Source organism: Mirounga angustirostris, unplaced genomic scaffold, assembly GCF_029215605.1.
Source record: "Mirounga angustirostris isolate CCGP_5_RB_7025 unplaced genomic scaffold, mMirAng1.0.hap1 SCAF_10, whole genome shotgun sequence".
Classification (NCBI taxonomy): Eukaryota; Metazoa; Chordata; class Mammalia; order Carnivora; family Phocidae; genus Mirounga; species Mirounga angustirostris.
The window spans coordinates 106573785-106591216 of NW_026991718.1; the positions used below are offsets into that span (position 1 = coordinate 106573785).

General features: G+C 39.5%; 1 pseudogene across 1 annotated transcript; it reads left to right on the forward strand.

Annotated features, from left to right (window-relative positions):
* Window positions 1-15344: 15344 nt before the first annotated feature.
* Window positions 15345-16982, forward strand: LOC123850572 (elongation factor 1-alpha 1-like; annotated as a pseudogene). The gene is made up of 2 exons (XR_010405982.1): window positions 15345-16189; window positions 16431-16982. The product of XR_010405982.1 is annotated as an elongation factor 1-alpha 1-like (transcript).
* Window positions 16983-17432: the final 450 nt, after the last annotated feature.

A 17432-nucleotide genomic window follows, 5' to 3' on the forward strand; every position in this document is an offset into this window, starting at 1 on the left:
TGTCCACCTTCCTCATCAGTGATGCTGCTGATGTGTCACGGATAGTATACCTCAGGGTTCCCCAAGACCAATTTCAAGTTTGGTGATTCACTCGAAAGATTCACAGAACTCAGAAAAGCTGTCATATTCATGATTATAGTTTATTATGGTGAAAGAATACAGATTAAAATCAGCACAGGAAAAAGCTACATGGGGCAGAGTCCAGAAGAAATCAGACACAAGCTTCCAGTTGTCCTTTCCCAATAGGGTCATATGATGCACTTAATTTTCCCAGCAGTGATGTGTGGCAACATGTGAGAAGTGTCGACAACCAGGGAAGCTCACCCAAGCCTTGGTTTCCACAGTTTTTATTAGGGGTCAATCACATAGGCATGGAGTTAATCTTAGCGACTCCAATCTGCAGCCCCCAACAGATCAAACTGATGCAGTATGGCCCACAGCTCTAGGCATATGAAAACCATTCAGCATAAATCACATCGTTAGCATAAACCATCTGGCATGGCTTAAAGCCTTAGACATAAACAGACCTTCTTATCAGGCAAGATATTCCCAGGACTCAAAGGTTATCTCTCACCAGCTTGTCAAGGGTCAGTAATGAACACCTTTGGAATATGTAGGGTTTGGGCAATCCAAGACTGTGGAGTTAATGCTTTACTGCACGGGATGCCACATCCTCTCCCTGGCTCCATGGCATACTCCTTCTTCTGGAGCCCATTCTCCAGAACTATTTAGAGTCAGTTCTCCAGAAGCCTAGACGTCTCTACAAAAGCCACTAGATAGATACTTCTGGGGTCATCCTAAGCCCTGCTTTAAGAATGACCATCTCAGCCCATAAGCCCATTATCAGGGCTCAGTCCCTCTCCTGCGCCCCCCGCCCCCCCCCCCGCCCAAGAGCAGATAGCCTGAGTCCTCCCAGAATGTGAAGGTAGACAGATCACCTATAAACACATGAATGCTTTTTTTTTTGAAAAAGATTTACTTGAGAGAGTGTGTGCACAAGCTGGGGGAGGGGCAGATGGAAAGAGAGCAAGGGAGAGGGAGAGAAGCAGACTCCATGCTGAGTGGGGAGCCTGAAACAGGGCTCAATCTCACAACCCTGAGATCATGACTCAAGCCGAAATCAAGAGTCAGACCCTTAACTGAATGAGCCACCCAGGTACCCCCACATGAATGCTTCTATGTCTGTATGGTCCAATACAGTAGCCCTTAGCTACATGTCATTATTGCATATTTGAAATTTAACTAAACTGAGATGTGCCACAAGTGGAAAATGCACACCAGATTTTAAGATTTAGCACAAAAAAAATGTAAAATATCTTAATATTTTAATAGTGATTACTAGTGGAAATAAATTTTAGATAAATTAATTAAAACATATCATTAAAATTAATTTTACTTTCTTTTCTTTTTTCTCAATGTGGCTATGAGAAAATTTAAAATTACTTATGGCTTGTATATTTCTAATGGACAATGTTGTTCCACATGGAAATGTGACATGTGGGATAGGAGGCTGTAAGTACACTCACAGGTCTTTTGATTTCCTCTCTGGACAACGTGACCATGTACCGTGATTGTTGTATAAATATATCATGGAAAATCGCAGATGGAGACAAACAGTTTACAGCTAATGACCCTAAAAGTTATCACCAAAAATAGCAATTTTATAGATTTGAGCATAGCTGACACACAAATTTTTTTAGGCACACTTACCGGTGAGCATGATTCAAATCTTTGCCTCCACTACTGTACTCTACCAATTTCACAGTCATTTCCACCAAGTATTTGTAAGTAGGCTGTGCATCACACCCCCCTCATACCTGCCCTTATTATTCTGTAGCCTTGAAGAGCTCCTGACTGTGGAGCTATCACCAGAAAAACTGTCAGTGAGATGCAGATGCACTTCAGACTTCCATTTCAAAAAGCTATTTGTACTCTCTCTACTCAACGCCATCTTTTCCCCTAGTAAAATCAGACTGTCGCCATCCTGGCTGTAGTCATCTGAATCACACACAGACTTAGAATTGCTCCCCCTTCCTCAAATCTCCAGTAAATAGCAGGAGAAGACAGGAATTACAGGTAATATCTCAAATGATTCAGAGAGCAATCAAGAGTCTTTAATTAGTGTCTTCAGTAAAAGGATAAAAATTGAAGAAAAGAATACACCTTATAAAACACTGGCAATGATATTGTTCACAATAAAGAGGAGTTTTATTTTATGAAAGACCCAGGATGGTCTTTATTCAAGGATGTTTAATTTCTAAAGCCCCAAACCAACATGGTTTTAAGACAGGAGTCAAGAGCAGGATTTCACATCATGGTGTCACCAGGGAAAATGTATAAAAAAAAAAAAAAAGACGAAGTGAGGGGCGCCTGGGTGGCTCAGTTGGTTAGGCAACTGCCTTCGGCTCAGGTCATGATCCTGGAGTCCCAGGATCGAGTCCCACATTGGGCTCCCTGCTCAGCAGGGAGTCTGCTTCTCCCTCTGACCCTCCCCCTCTCATGTGCTCTCTCTCTCTCTCATTCTCTGTCTCAAATAAATAAATAAAATCTAAAAAAAAAAAATTAAAAAAAAAAGACAGAGTGATTTCCAGAATCAGATTTTTCCAGAAAAAAATGTAATGATTATAAGGCTTAATTTTTTTCCTATTAAATTGTATTGGTCCACGATGAAGCTCTAGAACAGCACTGTCAAAAATACAACACAAGGCACAATGTAAGATATGTATATAATTTTAAGTTTTTTATTAGCCACACTTTGTTTCAAAAAAGTAAACAGAGAGGTGGGGCGCCTGGATGGCTCCGTTTGGCATCTGCCTTTGGCTTTGGTCATGATCCCAGGGTCCCTGCTCAGCAGGGAGCCTGCTTCTCCCTCTCCCTCTGCCTGCCACTCCCCCTGCTTGTGCTCTCTCTGTCAAATAAATAAATAAAATCTTAAAAAAAAGAGAGATAAAATTTTAATAATATATTTCATTTAACCCTATACATCCAAAATAAATCATGTAATCAATATAAAATTATTAGTGAGATATTTTACATTCTTATTTTCATACTCTCTGAAATCTAGTCTGTGTCTATCCACAGCACATCATGATTCAGCCTGCATTTCAAGTGAAAAATAACTTCCATATTGCACAGAACATTCTAGAAGTCATAGAATGACTTCCATATCGCACAGAACATTCTAGAAGTCATAGAGTGACTTCCAAATTGCACAGAGCTGGAAAATAACCATCTTTTTCTGCTCTAGTGAGTGGGTCTGGTAAGGGCCTCCTGTCTGCACATATTTTACTAAACATTAACAAATCTTTAGTTGAACACAGACTTAGAAAAACTGTATTATCCTATTTGGTACCATCATTCTCTTTCCCTTAACTGTGCTTACTGAACATTTTATCAAATTCTTTTGTATACAATTTCTTGAATATATAGCATCTTATTAAACATTTTAGCAATAGATTACGAACCCACATTAAACAATAGGAAATGGATTCAGAGAAATCAACCTGCTTAGGGTCTCAGAGCTGGAAACAAGCTTGTGTGTCGAAACCTTGGTCTGTCTCTCAACTGAGATTTCCGGTGCATCACCCCAAACAGCACAGGATTGGAAAGAGTGATGGCTTGTAGCCAAGGTGAACTGTCGGACCTAAAGTGACTCAGAAAGGCCTGGGATTAAAGGCACAGAGCTGTAAGGCTTTCAGAGCTCTCTCCAAAGGGAAAAGAATGAAAGCCCTTGGAAAGATCTGCAATTCCATTTGGGTCTTAGATCTTATGATAAGACACAAAGCCACCACCTTACACTGGGGAAGAATGAAGCTATTATTTGTAAGTCATTTACAAACACATTTCAATTCATGAAGTCACATTTCATGTTAATTCCTGGGAACTTCAACTCCAACTCAGTCACTTTGAGGAACTTCACTGCTGGAACCCAGAACATCTCCTGAATCAGCCTAGTGTTTCCAGATATTTAAGGCCATCAACCTCATGGAATTTTTTCACCCTTCACCAACCTGGAGTTCTGAGGCAAACTATTGAGGAAAGTAACTTGGTCACAGGCTTTGACCCCTGAAAAGAATGAGCAATTAATTGGTTGACTTCTTTGTAAACCTAGAGATAATAACTAGATGTCCTACTAATCTACCACACAGCCTATTCGTTTTAGTCACTCCTGAGCCCACTTTGCTGACTTCAGTTATTTAATCAATGTCCCATAATCCTAGCACTTTAGATATTTACTGGTATATTATATATACATCTTTTAAGATTTTATTTATTTATTTGACAGAGAGAGACACAGCGAGAGGGAACACAGCAGGGGGAATGGGAGAGGGAGAAGCAGGCTTCCCGCCGAGCAGGGAGCCTGATGTGGGGCTCGATCCCAGGACCCTGGGATCATGACCTGAGCCAAAGGCAGACACTTAACGACTGAGCCACTCAGGCGCCCCTGCTATATTATTTGATTACAACTCAGCACTTACCAAAAGTGCCACTAAGAAAAAAAGATATTTAAAAAAGGCAGACTAATGAACACAGTAACTACTTGGCCCTTTTTATCAGTGGTTTTCAACCTTGACTTCACATTAGAATTGCCCAGGGAGTTTAAAAAAAAAAAAAGCCTCATTTCCCAGCAGAGATCCTGATTTAATTGGTCCAGGATGTGGCATGGGCATCAAGAATTTTAAAGCTCCCCTGATGATTCTAACATACAGCCAGGGTTGAGAATCACTGCTCTATATTCTCTATACATTATCCCTTAGTTATGTTAGCAGTGCAAGCTTAAGCAAAGTAAATGGACCATATTTCCTAAGATTCACATAAAAATGCCTTGAGACAATAAATATGCAACATTATGCCCTTGGTTTTAATGACAAGTAAATAAAAACATCCAGCCAAACAATATTTCTGCTGTGGATATTCTGTAACACTGAAGATATGAACTAACATATATGATAAATTCTTCCTTAGATTAAATCCCAGGAAAAACAAGGAGTGGTTGTTTTTTTTTTCTTTTTTTTAATTTTTGGAGGAGAGAGAGAGAGTACTCGCATGTGCGCACAGGTGGAGGGGCAGAGGGAGAGAGAAGGATAATTTCCAGCAGGCTCCACACTTAGCACAGAGCCCAACTCGGGGCATGATCTCAGGACCCCAAGATCATGATCTGAGCCAAAATCAAGAGTCAGTCACTTAACCAACTGAGCCACCCTGGTGGCCCCCCCTTTTTTTCCCCAGAAAATGGTATACTTTATTAATCAGATGAGATAAAATGAGCTTTTCATTTCAAGTACCTGGAATATCTATAATTTTGTTCCTTATAATTTTTTCCCTCAGAAAAAATTGCCTTTGTCATGTGTTATTCTCAAATTCATAAGCCACATCCACTCATTTTTGGAAGTAGATGGAGTATAATAAACAATAATCCATGCTTTTCTCCATTGAATAGAATCATCTGTTAACTTTCCTCACATGTTTTGTTTTGTTTTTTTGCCCTTGCCCTTTCTTGTGACCCTATCTTTGTTACATTTTCTCCATTGTGGTCAAAGGTCACAAGGCACAGTCCTTAGCATGCCATGCTTTGGATCTTTTTCTCTTTATCTCCCTCACCATCTATTAAAGTTTAACTGTCCTGGATGTCAATTTCCTCCTAATAATGTCCTACATACTAAACTTCACGTCAGTCTGCTTCTTGTGGAACTCCACCTGGGGCACACCCATGAGGTTGGCACAGATATTATACCCATTCTACAAATGAGTAAACTGATACCTAGTGGATATTAAATTACCTGCCCAAAGTCCTATAGTGAATAGATGAGAGAACTATAATTTGAACCCATATTTGACTCCAGAGCTTACAGCCACAAGAGCATCACTACCAAACCATGGCTACCAAATGGGGTGTTTTCAAATACTTTAAAAATAAGCATCAATGTTTTGTGTCCACCTCTAGGAAACCTCTGGAGAGTTCTTGGGATCCACACCTCCAGAAGGAGGGGGAAGGAAACAGGATTGGACAGGAGAAATTGAGCAATGAAGCTCTAACAAAGGTCTCAGCCTTTGGAGATCTCTGAACTGAGGTGGCCCTTTAATTGGGGTGAGAGGTCTAGGCCCGTTTACCCCCAGTAGTGATCAGTCACTGCATACAGGCTTCCCTTGGAAGGGGATCACTTCTTGGGAGAAATACCTAAGGGCCCTTTTCTGCAACATTCCAGCAGCTGGGGAGTAAGTTCTCCATTTCTGAAGGGAGATCTTTAAGAAATATGACAGTCTTCACCCCACGATTGTTCTAAGGAGACCACATCCCAGTGGTTAACCCAGAGACCCTCACCCTCAAAGACTACTGACCAGGTTCAACATGACCAAGCCAAGTAAACAGAACTTAGATCAGAATAGAGGAATCCCTTTTTTAGTAGTGGGCTTGGTAGCAGTGATTAGGAGTGCCTGGGCATGTTGAAGAGATGAAGGAAAAAATGTCCTACCCTACAACCTGACCATGCCTCTGGGCTGCTGGGCCCTCATGAAACACCTGCTACCAAAGCACAAACTACTTGTGATGAAGCCTCTTCCTAAAAAATAGCAATATTCAAACAAACAAAATATTCAAATGAACCGTAAAATAAAAAATATACAATCTATTTTTTTCACCACCAGCTCTCAATTTCTTTCCCATCAATGAGCTATAAATTGATCAGGTTCAATTTGGAGGTTCAGCCTCAGAACACATGTCCCATGCTCCCCCCCTCCCTTTCATAGATTAAAAAAAGTATCACATCCAAGCAAATTCTCCTGATACTTGAAATAGAGTTTTAAATATAAAATAAAATTTTACTTAAGTATTTATCTTTCTAATTTTCTAGGAATCTTTTCAACATCTGGCTCTTGTTGCTATTGGGAATCAAAGTTCCAGCTAACAGAGCAGAATTCTGTAGACAGTAATTTTGGTTTTGGTGAAAGCAGCCGTGGGGGTCCTAGAAGATCATAACCCAGTGGGTATGAAACTTGCTTATCATTTGTGAAATGGAATTAAATTATAGGCCACACATTGTTTCTGGACACAAAAGCACACAGAGCCCCAATTCCTTGCACATGAGCCCCAGAACAGGTGGGCTTCTACAGTGATGCGTGATGGCCAGGACCAAATGGGGGTGGCTTCTGAAGTCAGTGCCACTATTCTTGGAATGGCAGTCAGGTTGATATTTTGGGAGGATAAAGTTAAACCAAACACATATGACAAAGTAAATGAAAATCATAAATAGATTAAAAAGAAAATTAATGCAGAGATCTAAAATATATTGCTCTAGACAACATGATTCCCCTTCGAGGAAGAACTTGTCCAGCTCCTGGAAGTGTAGTCAACAGAGGGCCTTCAGCTCTCAGCACTTTCAGGGACCGCCTCAGTTGCAGAGAACTGCTCTGTACCAGGTCACTCCCCTTCTCAGGGCAGCCCACATCCAGTGAATGACCAATATGAAGGAATAAAGGCCTGGCCATCTCAGCCCCGTTTGGTACAACTCTGAAGGGCCTCTCTAGCTCCAGAGTTCCCTGAAGGGTTGGCCAAGGCTGTCACTGGATCTGCATTATTCTTAACTTCCCCTCCTAATCACAGTTTCTGCTTCCTGGGAAACCTGACCTGTGACAGGAGCTAAGATGATACAGACTCATAAAAGGATTATTTTCTTCAGGCCATTTTCCAGTCAATGTCGGAATCCCTTTTAGCACTACTCTTACATGGAGTCATCTCCATTTACCAACCCATCTTTGGGCCACTATGACAGAGACTTGAATGCCCCCTGACAAGTCGAAATTGATATCCCTGTCACTCTCAGCCCTTACAACCTGTTCTTCCTCTTGCAGTGATAAAGAACGAGTTGAATTTTGCTTTCAAAGCAACACTTCCTCACACCTGTTGTGTAGGGTTTTCAGTCTAAATGTCTCCATCTCCTTTAACTCTTCCTCAAAGGTTAAGCTTTGGAAATCTTTCAACATCCTGGATGTTCTTTCCTGAACATACTCTAGTTGTTCTGCTCAAAAGGAGATTAATTTCTCTCTGTAAGATATGAACATCATAGGAGTGGGACTGTCATTCACTTTGTAATTATAACAGCATTAGCTACTTTAGCAACCACATCAAAATATTTACTTATATTGAGCTCAAGAAATTTTAAAAGTAAAAAAAATTAATAAGTGAGACTTTGTTAACATTTAAAACATCTGTTTGTCAAGAGACTCTATTACGAAAATGAAAAAGTAAACAACAGAATGAGCTAAGACGGGGTCAAAACAAATATTACATTGTGTAAATTGTGTGTGTGTGTATACATACACACACACATTCTCTCTCTCAGAGGGATATATATAGATAGATAGAGATAGATAGATGTATCAAGTATGTACTCCTCCTACAAATCAATAAAAAGATTTCCCAGTAGAGATGTGGGCAAAGGACTTGAGCAGACACTTCACAAAAGATATCAAAATGGTCAAAAAACATATGAAAAGTAGCCCAAGTTCATTAATCATCAAAGAAATTAAAATTAAACCCCCACAATACACAATACACCCACTAGAACAGCTAAAAGGAAAAAGACAGAAAATACCACGTATTGATGATGTTGAGCAACTAAAATGCTCATATACTGCTACTATGGCTCACAGGACAATTATTTGGGAAAGCTGAACTATGTATCTATTATCTAGCAACTCCATTGCAAGGTATACCTACATTCAACAGAAATGTATACATATGTTCATTTGAAGACACACAGAAGACTATTTACAACAGTGTCATTCATAATAGCCAAAACATGAGAACAACCCAATACCCATCAGAGTAGAATAGGTAAATTGCATAATCACACCATGGAATACTATACAGCAATGAAAATAAACAATGCTACACAGGACAGCATGGATGAGTCTCCTAAACATAAGATTGAATGAGAGAAGCCAGATTTTTTTAAGTAAATACTATATTATTCCAATTGTATAAAATTTAAAAACAGGCAAAACTAATTTATAGTGTTAGAAGTTAGGGTGTCCCTCAAGAGGAGATAGTTGTTGGAAGTGCAAAATAAGTTTCTGGAATGTTAATAATATTCTATTTCTTGATCTGGGTGCTACACTGGGTGTTACACAGATGTACTCTGTGAATTCAGTAAGCTGATTTTTTAAAATTTTTATTTGGATTACTTCAAGCTGAGCTTGTAAGATAACTATTTGATATTTCATTGAGGTGAATCTAGGTTCATTTTAGAAGGTGATCACCATTTCCTAGCATTCGCTGTACCAGGTTGTCCCTCATTTGTGTTTCTTTCACATAAATATTGATTTCATCACCAGCCAGATGTTATGGTAACAAGAGTAAAGCAAATACAGGGGTACTAGTAATAAGGAAAAGCCAGACATTTACCAATGTAGTTATCATTTCCAGTACTCTTCATTTTTTTAAGTAGATTCAGATGTCTGTCTGGTATAATTTTCCTTCTCACTGAAGGATTTTACCACTTCTTATAATGATAAGTCTCCTGTGATGAATTATTTCAACTTTCCTAAATCTGAAAAGTCTATTTCACCTTCATTTTGGAAAGTATTTTCAACAGCTTTAGGATTTGGGGTTAACAATTTCTTTTTTCTCTAAGTACTTTAAAAGTGCTTCACCACTGCCTTATTTGCATTGCTTCTGATGAGAAATATGTCATTTTCATCTTTGTTCCTCTGTACATAATGTGAGCTTTTACCCTTGGTTGCTTTTAAGATTTTCTCTTTACCACTAGATTTTCGATTATGATGTGCTTTGGTGTAGTTTTCTTTAAATTCCTTGTGCTTGGAGTTTGTTAATCTTCTTGGATTTGTGGGTTTACAGTTTTCATACAATTTAGAAAATGTAGGCCATTATTCATTCAAATATTTTTTCTGTTCCAATCCTCTCTACTTTCCCTTATGGCTCCAATTACACATATATTAAGCCATTTGAAGTTGTCCTACAGTTCCCTGACACTTTTTTCCTTTTTAAAAAAAATTGTTTCCTTTCAGAAAATATCATTATTATAATAGTTTCCAAGTTTACTACTCTTTTCTTCTGAGATGTCTAATTTGTCATGGACCCAATCCAGTGTATTTTTCACCTCACACATTGTAGTTTCAGCTCTGATAGTTTGGCTCGGGAATTTTTCTTTATGTCTGTCACATCTCTAACTTTTTCAACTTATGTATTAATAGTTACAATAACGCTTTTAAGGTCTTTGTCCACTACTTCTATCACCTGTGTTAATTTCCACTGATTGATTTTTCTCATTATGGGTCATATTTTCCTGCTTTTTGCATGTCTGTAATCATTGACATGGATGCCAGAGACTGTGATTGCTACTTTTTTAGACTCTGGGTATTGCTGTGTTTCTGTAAATATTTTTTAGCTTTGGTTTGGAATGCAGTTAAATTTCTAAGAAACAGTTTGATCTTGTTAAGTCTTGTTTAAGATTCATTAGCTGGAACCAGAGCCATGTTTAGTCTATGGCTAATTATTCTCCCACTATTAAGTCAAATCTTTCTGAATAAATTATTCCAATACCCTGTGTGGCTGGTGGGAACAGGCACCATTTCTTGTCCCATATGAGTGCCAGGCACTATTCCCTCTAATCCTTTCAGAGGCATTCATCAGTACTGAGCTCAGCAAAACTGATAAGCATTGTTGCATACTCAAGGCGGACCCTATGAGGATTTCCGGGGCACTTCTTTTTTTTGCTTTTTTTTTTAAAGATTATTTATTTATTTATTAGAGAGTGAGCAGGAGAGAAACAGCATGAGAGGGGAGAGGGTCAGAGGGAGAAGCAGGCTCCCCGCTGAGCCGGGAGCCCGATGTGGGACTCGATCCCAGGACCCTGGGATCATGACCTGAGCTGAAGGCAGTCGCTTAACCAACTGAGCCACCCAGGCGCCCTCCGGGGCACTTCTTTCGTGCAGCTCTGTCCTGCACACACTAGCTGCTTTTAGTCTCCCTGGTCTCTCAGCTCTGTTTTCTCACCTCAGAGAGTCTGCCAGGCTTTGCTGGGTTCCTCCTGCTGTGTTATGGCCTGGAAACCCAAGGCAGTCAGCTGGGTCAAGAGCAGGGTTTACCTCTTTTGTTTCTCATCTCTCAAAGATCACTGTCCTTTGATACCTGATGCCCGATGTCTTTGAAAAGTGTTGTTTCAAATATTTTATTTGTGTGTGTGTGGAGGGGGGAAGGGAGGTGGGGTGGAAGAAAAGGAGGGTTACCTTAGTTGGGAGGATAAATGCAATTCTTGTTACTCCACCTCAGCCAAAAGCAAGGCCAAAAGCCAAAGCATAGTTAAAATCTAAGAGGCACAATTACACATATAGCATGGAATTATCTCCAAGCTCTTTTGTTAAATAAAAAAAAAGGATCAGCACAGTATGTATTATATGTAACCATTATGCTAAATAAATACCATACACACACACACACACACACTGATACATGTATAAGCAGGCAAAAATTCAAAATAATATGCAAGAAAGTATAAAAAGGGACTTTCTGGGGTGCCTGGGTGGCACAGTCAGTTAAGTGTCCTCTTAGTTTCGGCTCAGGTCATGATCTCAGGGTTGTGGGATCAAGCCCCGCATAGGGCTCTGCACAGTCTGCTTGAGACTCTCTCCCTCTGCCCCTCCCCCCTAAAACAAATAAATAAATAAATCTGAGAAAAAATGGGGGGGCTTTCTTTAGGATTGGCAGTGGTAGGAGACTCATTTTTCATTGTACTTTGAACTGAATTCTTAGCCATGTGATTATCTAATAACAAAAATTATCAGGAAAAAGTGCCTATTTTTCCATTGTCTCATAACAACAGTACACGTAATACATATTTTGCTGTAAGTATAACACATGCTAGTTTATTAGATTATATCTAGAAGTCACCATCCCAACTGGCATTAGCTCTGCTTAATTCCATTCTTATTACGTCTGTTCTTCAATTGCCCAGACATATGCAAAGGAACTTTTCTTAGAAGACAAAGCTCCAAGTCAGTCAGCAAGAATATATATAGTTCCTAAATCATTATTAATGCTAACCTATGGTAATGTTTCTGTTTTGGGCAGATGTGAAATAAGTCAGTTTAAATGAAGAAACGAAGAATTTCTTCAGGATCCCTTTGTATGTCATTTTCATTTTGGCTTAGTATCCTACCACTATGATTGGTTGTTCATGGGACATGCATCCTTTGAGTTTAAAAACCTTGGGTGAAAATGAAGATTTCTAAGGTCCCTTAGCTCAGTTATCTGGTGCCTGTCTGATTCCTGTAAATATTTAGGCCCGACAGGCCTGCAATGAAATATAAAGGATTAAAACACTGCTAGTGGTCAAAGGGCAGGCCCAAGGATCAGGTCAAGATAAATATTTCACATACGGTGAACCACAGCTCTTAGTAATCTTTATCACACAATTTGGCACTGAATTCTCTCTCCCTTCCATTGCTCTCTAGTTTTATCATGGATGTGTGTCTTCTTTTGATCTAGAGCAGAGAAATCTTATTTCATGTTTCTCTAGTGTCTGTCCTTACAACTCTGTGCCAAACAGTAGACATTGAATATATGCCATAAATCTCGACTTCACGATAAAAATATAAAAGTGTCACCGGCCACTTTTACCCAAAAAAAGAGTCCCCTGAGAGGCAAAAGCTATTAATATCTAGTATCTCTAGGTATGACTGGCTTGGTCTGCTGGGAGGAAACTAAAAGAAGACCTCAATCAACCAATCAATCAAATCAATCCGAAGAGAAAGAAGAAAAAAAGGCAAAAAGAAAAAAAGAGAGAGAGAGAGAAATGAGGGAATGCTTTTTGTGGAGAGAAGTAGTATATCTCCTGGCAGTTGCCTCATTGCCTAAGACCAAGATTCCAGCCTTGCTGGGAACTCAACAGTGCAGGCATCCTCCACCAGGATGGAGACCTTCCATGAGGTTCAATTACAGGCAGAATTTCTTGGAGGCAGAAAATTACTATAAAAGTGCTAGGGACTAGGAAAGCTACCAAGGACCCATCTTACTGTTATTTACATTTTTCAACCCTATATACTAAAAAAATTTTAGCCCAAAGAAAGTAAAATGTAAGAAATCAGCACACAGATGTGAAAGCTGAGTATAGAGTTAGGGAAAACCAGTTTATGACAACCACCATCACAAAAAGCCACCCAAAATCACAAGGATAAAATTTACATTTTTATCTTTGGAATAACTGGTCCTTTTCATTTTGTTTTCTGAGAGGACACCCTTCTGCCCTGCGGTTATCTGATTAGCTAATATCTAAAGTATCTAATAAGGAATATTTGCTATGAATTAACTACCTTGTTGTCAATGTATTTTCCTGCAGAAAACTGGGGACATTTCCTTTATAGTGAAGTATAAATGCAGAAACATCTGTAGGTTGGAAGTGGTTAACATCTGATTCTGCCTGCTTTCAGGTCCCATATTCCCTGGAAGAGTATGTAGTCCATTCCCTCCTCTTATTTTTATTTTTATTTAAATTAAAAAAAATAACCTCTCGCTTCCGTAGCATTCTACCCCATATTTCTGAATAAAACAGAAAGTAGGTATTAACAAAAAAGACTGGGAAATATTTTTAAATGCCTTCTTTAAATAAGCAAGGATTATGCAATAAGTGGCCTAGCATTTCTTGAAGGTTTTTTTCATACTTGCTCACTGATAGAGAGTAATTATACAACAGGTTCATAACTCAAGAAGGTGTAGTGGCTATGCCTCTAGACCCAGGTGCTAACTGATGGGAACAGTGTGTGTGTGCAGCTCCAAGGAAAAGAGCTCCATGGAGGAGTCCACACAGCTGGACACCCTAGGCTGTGGGCAGAAATGACTCAAAATTATTTCAGGCAGAAAGGGAGGATGGAAAAGATAATGAAGTGGATGCTGGGATGTGTCTGTAGACTGGGAAAGACTGTGGTCATCTAGAAGATGGGGTTTAAAACTTCATGTCCCAGATGCTGATGACCACCAGCAGAAGTGATCACTCAGGGCAATAGGGCATAAGGGAAAATTACATAGTGTAGGACTCACAGGATATTTTTGTACAAATGAAATCCAGTTAAGATCAACAGCAATGATGGTCTTAATAGGAAAAAAAAAAGAGTAATGCAAAATTAAATAAATCTTCTGTCTTCTGGATCTCATCCCATCCCTCTACAATCTATATTTTTTTAACAGCTTTGAGATATAACTCCCATACTCATCCATTGAAAGTATACAATTAAATGTTTTTAGTACATTCACAGAGTTGTGCAAATATCAGCACAATCTAATTTTAAAATACTTCATCACTCCAACCAAGAAACCCCATATCCACTGGCAATCACTCCATCAAAGAACAACAAAGAATGCTTAGGAATAAAACTGTGATTTTACAAAATAGAAATAATAGAAGAACTTGAGGAAATTTCAAAGACTATAAAGCAAAATAAAAGTGGAAGTTATCAGTGAAAAGAAATAGAGAGGTCCAATGGCCAACAAATGAGCCCCATAAATATAAGACAGAGAAAGTGGTAAAAGGAAATTTTCAAATAAACAATGGGAAATTCCATTGGGTTGAAGAAAAACTGAAGATTAAGAAATGCCAATGAGCCCCCAAGGAAAATAAATGAGCAATCCCCACACCCCCCAAAAGCCCTCATTTAGATATATCTTCAAGAAATTTCAGCACATCAATTAAAAAAAAAAAAAGGTTCTAAAAGCTCCCACGTAGGTAAAAACCCCCAGATCACACATAGTATAAATAAACATCCTGAATAATAAAAAATACTGGGGCAATGCCTTCAAGCCCCAAAGTTAAATGACTTTTGATCTGGAATTCAACAGTCAATCTTGTTATCAGTTGAGTGTGAGAGCAGAACAAAGACATTTTAATGCATGCAAAACATTTAAGAAAACAAACAGCCTCCATGGTCCTTTCCTAGGAAATTACTTAAGGGCCAGAAAATCCACAAAGAGAATATGGAATCCAAGAAACTATGGGACAATCCTGGAGAGGAGTCAGGAGAGAGAGGAGGTAACATGATGAAATCTGAGCAGACCTAGAAAGAAATTTAAAAATTAAAAAATTGAAAAGGAAAAAGAGAGAATGAAAAAGGAGAGAAGGGAGGGAAGAGAGACTAAATGAGAAAGAGAAGCCCTATAATATTCGGATATCCTGTATAATTAAAAATTTGCATTAATTTAGACATATTATAAAGACATGTTCTCAAAAAAACACTAAAGAAATTTAGAAATGTTAAGAAAAACAAAACACTGAATAAAATAATTATTACAATATTAAAAAAATCTTTAGCTTTTTCGCATCGGGTTTGCTGCCAGAACACAGGTGTCATGAAAACCACCACTCAACCTAAACCAAAACGGGAAAGGAAAAGACTCACATCAACATCATCATCACTGGACACGTAGATTCGGGCAAGTCTACCACTACTGGTCATCTGATCTACAAATGTGGTGGGATTGACAAATGAACTATTGAAAAATTTGAGAAGGAGGCTGCTGAGACGGGAAAGGGCTCCTTCAAGTATGCCTGGGTCTTGGATAAACTGAAAGCTGAACGTGAACGTGGTATCACCATTGATATCTCCCTGTGGAAATTCGAGACCAGCAAGTATTAGGTGACCATCACTGATGCCCCAGGACACAGAGACTTTATCAAAAACATGATTACAGGCACATCTCAGGCTGACTGTGCTGTCCTGATTGTTGCTGCTGGTGTTGGTGAATTTGAAGCTGGTATCTCCAAGAATGGGCAGACCCGTGAGCATGCCCTTCTGGCTGACATACTGGGTGTAAAACAACTAATTGTTGGTGTTAACAAGATGGATTCCACTGAGCCACCCTACAGCCAGAAGAAATACGAGGAAATCGTTAAGGAAGTCAGCACCTACATTAAGAAAATTGGCTACAACCCCGATAGAGTAGCATTTGTGCCAATTTCTGTTTGGAATGGTGACATGCTGGAGCCAAGTGCTAACATACCTTGGTTCAAGGGATGGAAAGTCACCCATAAAGATGGGAATGCCAGTGGAACCACACTGCTTGAAGCTCTGGATTGCATTCTGCCACCAACCTGTCCAACTGACAAGCCCTTGTATCTGCCTCTCCAGGACGTCTACAAAATTGGTGGTATTGGTACTGTCCCTGTGGACCGAGTGGAGACTGGTGTCCTTTTTTTTTTTTTTTAGTTTTTTTTTTTTTATTTATTTATTGAGAGAGATAATGATAGAGAGAGAGCATGAGAGGGGGGAGAGTCAGAGGGAGAAGCAGACTCCCCGATGAGCAGGGAGCCCGATGCGGGACTCGATCCCGGGACTCCAGGATTATGACCCGAGCCGAAGGCAGTCGCCTAAACAACTGAGCCACCCAGGTGCCCGACACTGGTGTTCTTAAACCTGACATGGAGTCACCTTTGCTCCAGTCAATGTTACAACTGAAGTCTGTTGAAATGCACCATGAAGCTTTGAGTGAGGCTCTTCCTGGGGACAACGTGGGCTTCAATGTCAAGAACATATCTGTCAAAGATGTTCATCATGGCAGTATGGCTGGTGACAGCAAAAATGACCCACCAATGGAAGCAGCTGGCTTCACAGCTCAGGTGATTATCCTGAACCATCCAGGCCAAATCAGTGCTGGATATGCCCCTGCGCTGGATTGTCACAGAGCTCACATTGCTTGCACGTTTGCTAAGCTGAAGAAGAAGGCAGATCATCATTCTGGAAAAAAGCTGGAAGATGGTCCCAAGTTCTTGAAATCTGGTGATGCTGCCATTGTTGATATGGTTCCTGGCAAGCCTATGTGTGTTGAGAGCTTCTCTGACTATCCTCCTCTGGGCCATTTTACTGTTCATGACATGAGACAGACGCTTGCTGTGGGTGTCATCAAAGCAGTGGACAAGAAGGCAGCTGGAGCTGGCAAGATCACCAAGTCTGCCCAGAAAGCTCAGAAGCCTAAATGAATATATTCTCCAATACCTGCCACCCCAGTCTTAATCAGTGGTAGAAGAACGGTCTCAGAACCGTTTGTGTCAATTGGCCATTTAAATTTAATAGTAAAAGACTGGTTAATGATAACACTGCACTGTAAAACCTTTAGAAGGAAAGGAGAATGGTGTGGGGGGGGGCATTTTAAGTTATTAGTTTTTAAAATCAGTACTTTTTAATGGAAACAACTTGACCAAAAATCTGTCACAGAATGTTGAGACCCATTAAAACAAAAGTTTAATGAGGAAAAAAAAAAAAAAACTTTAAGGGGGGATTTTCACTAATTAAAGGAAATAATATATATTTGGTCTTGATGTTAAGACTATTCTCCTTGGGGCACCTGGCTGGCTCAGTCTGTGGGGCATGCAACTCGATCACAGGGTTGTAAGTTTGAGCCCCACTTTGGGGGTAGAGATTATTTTAAA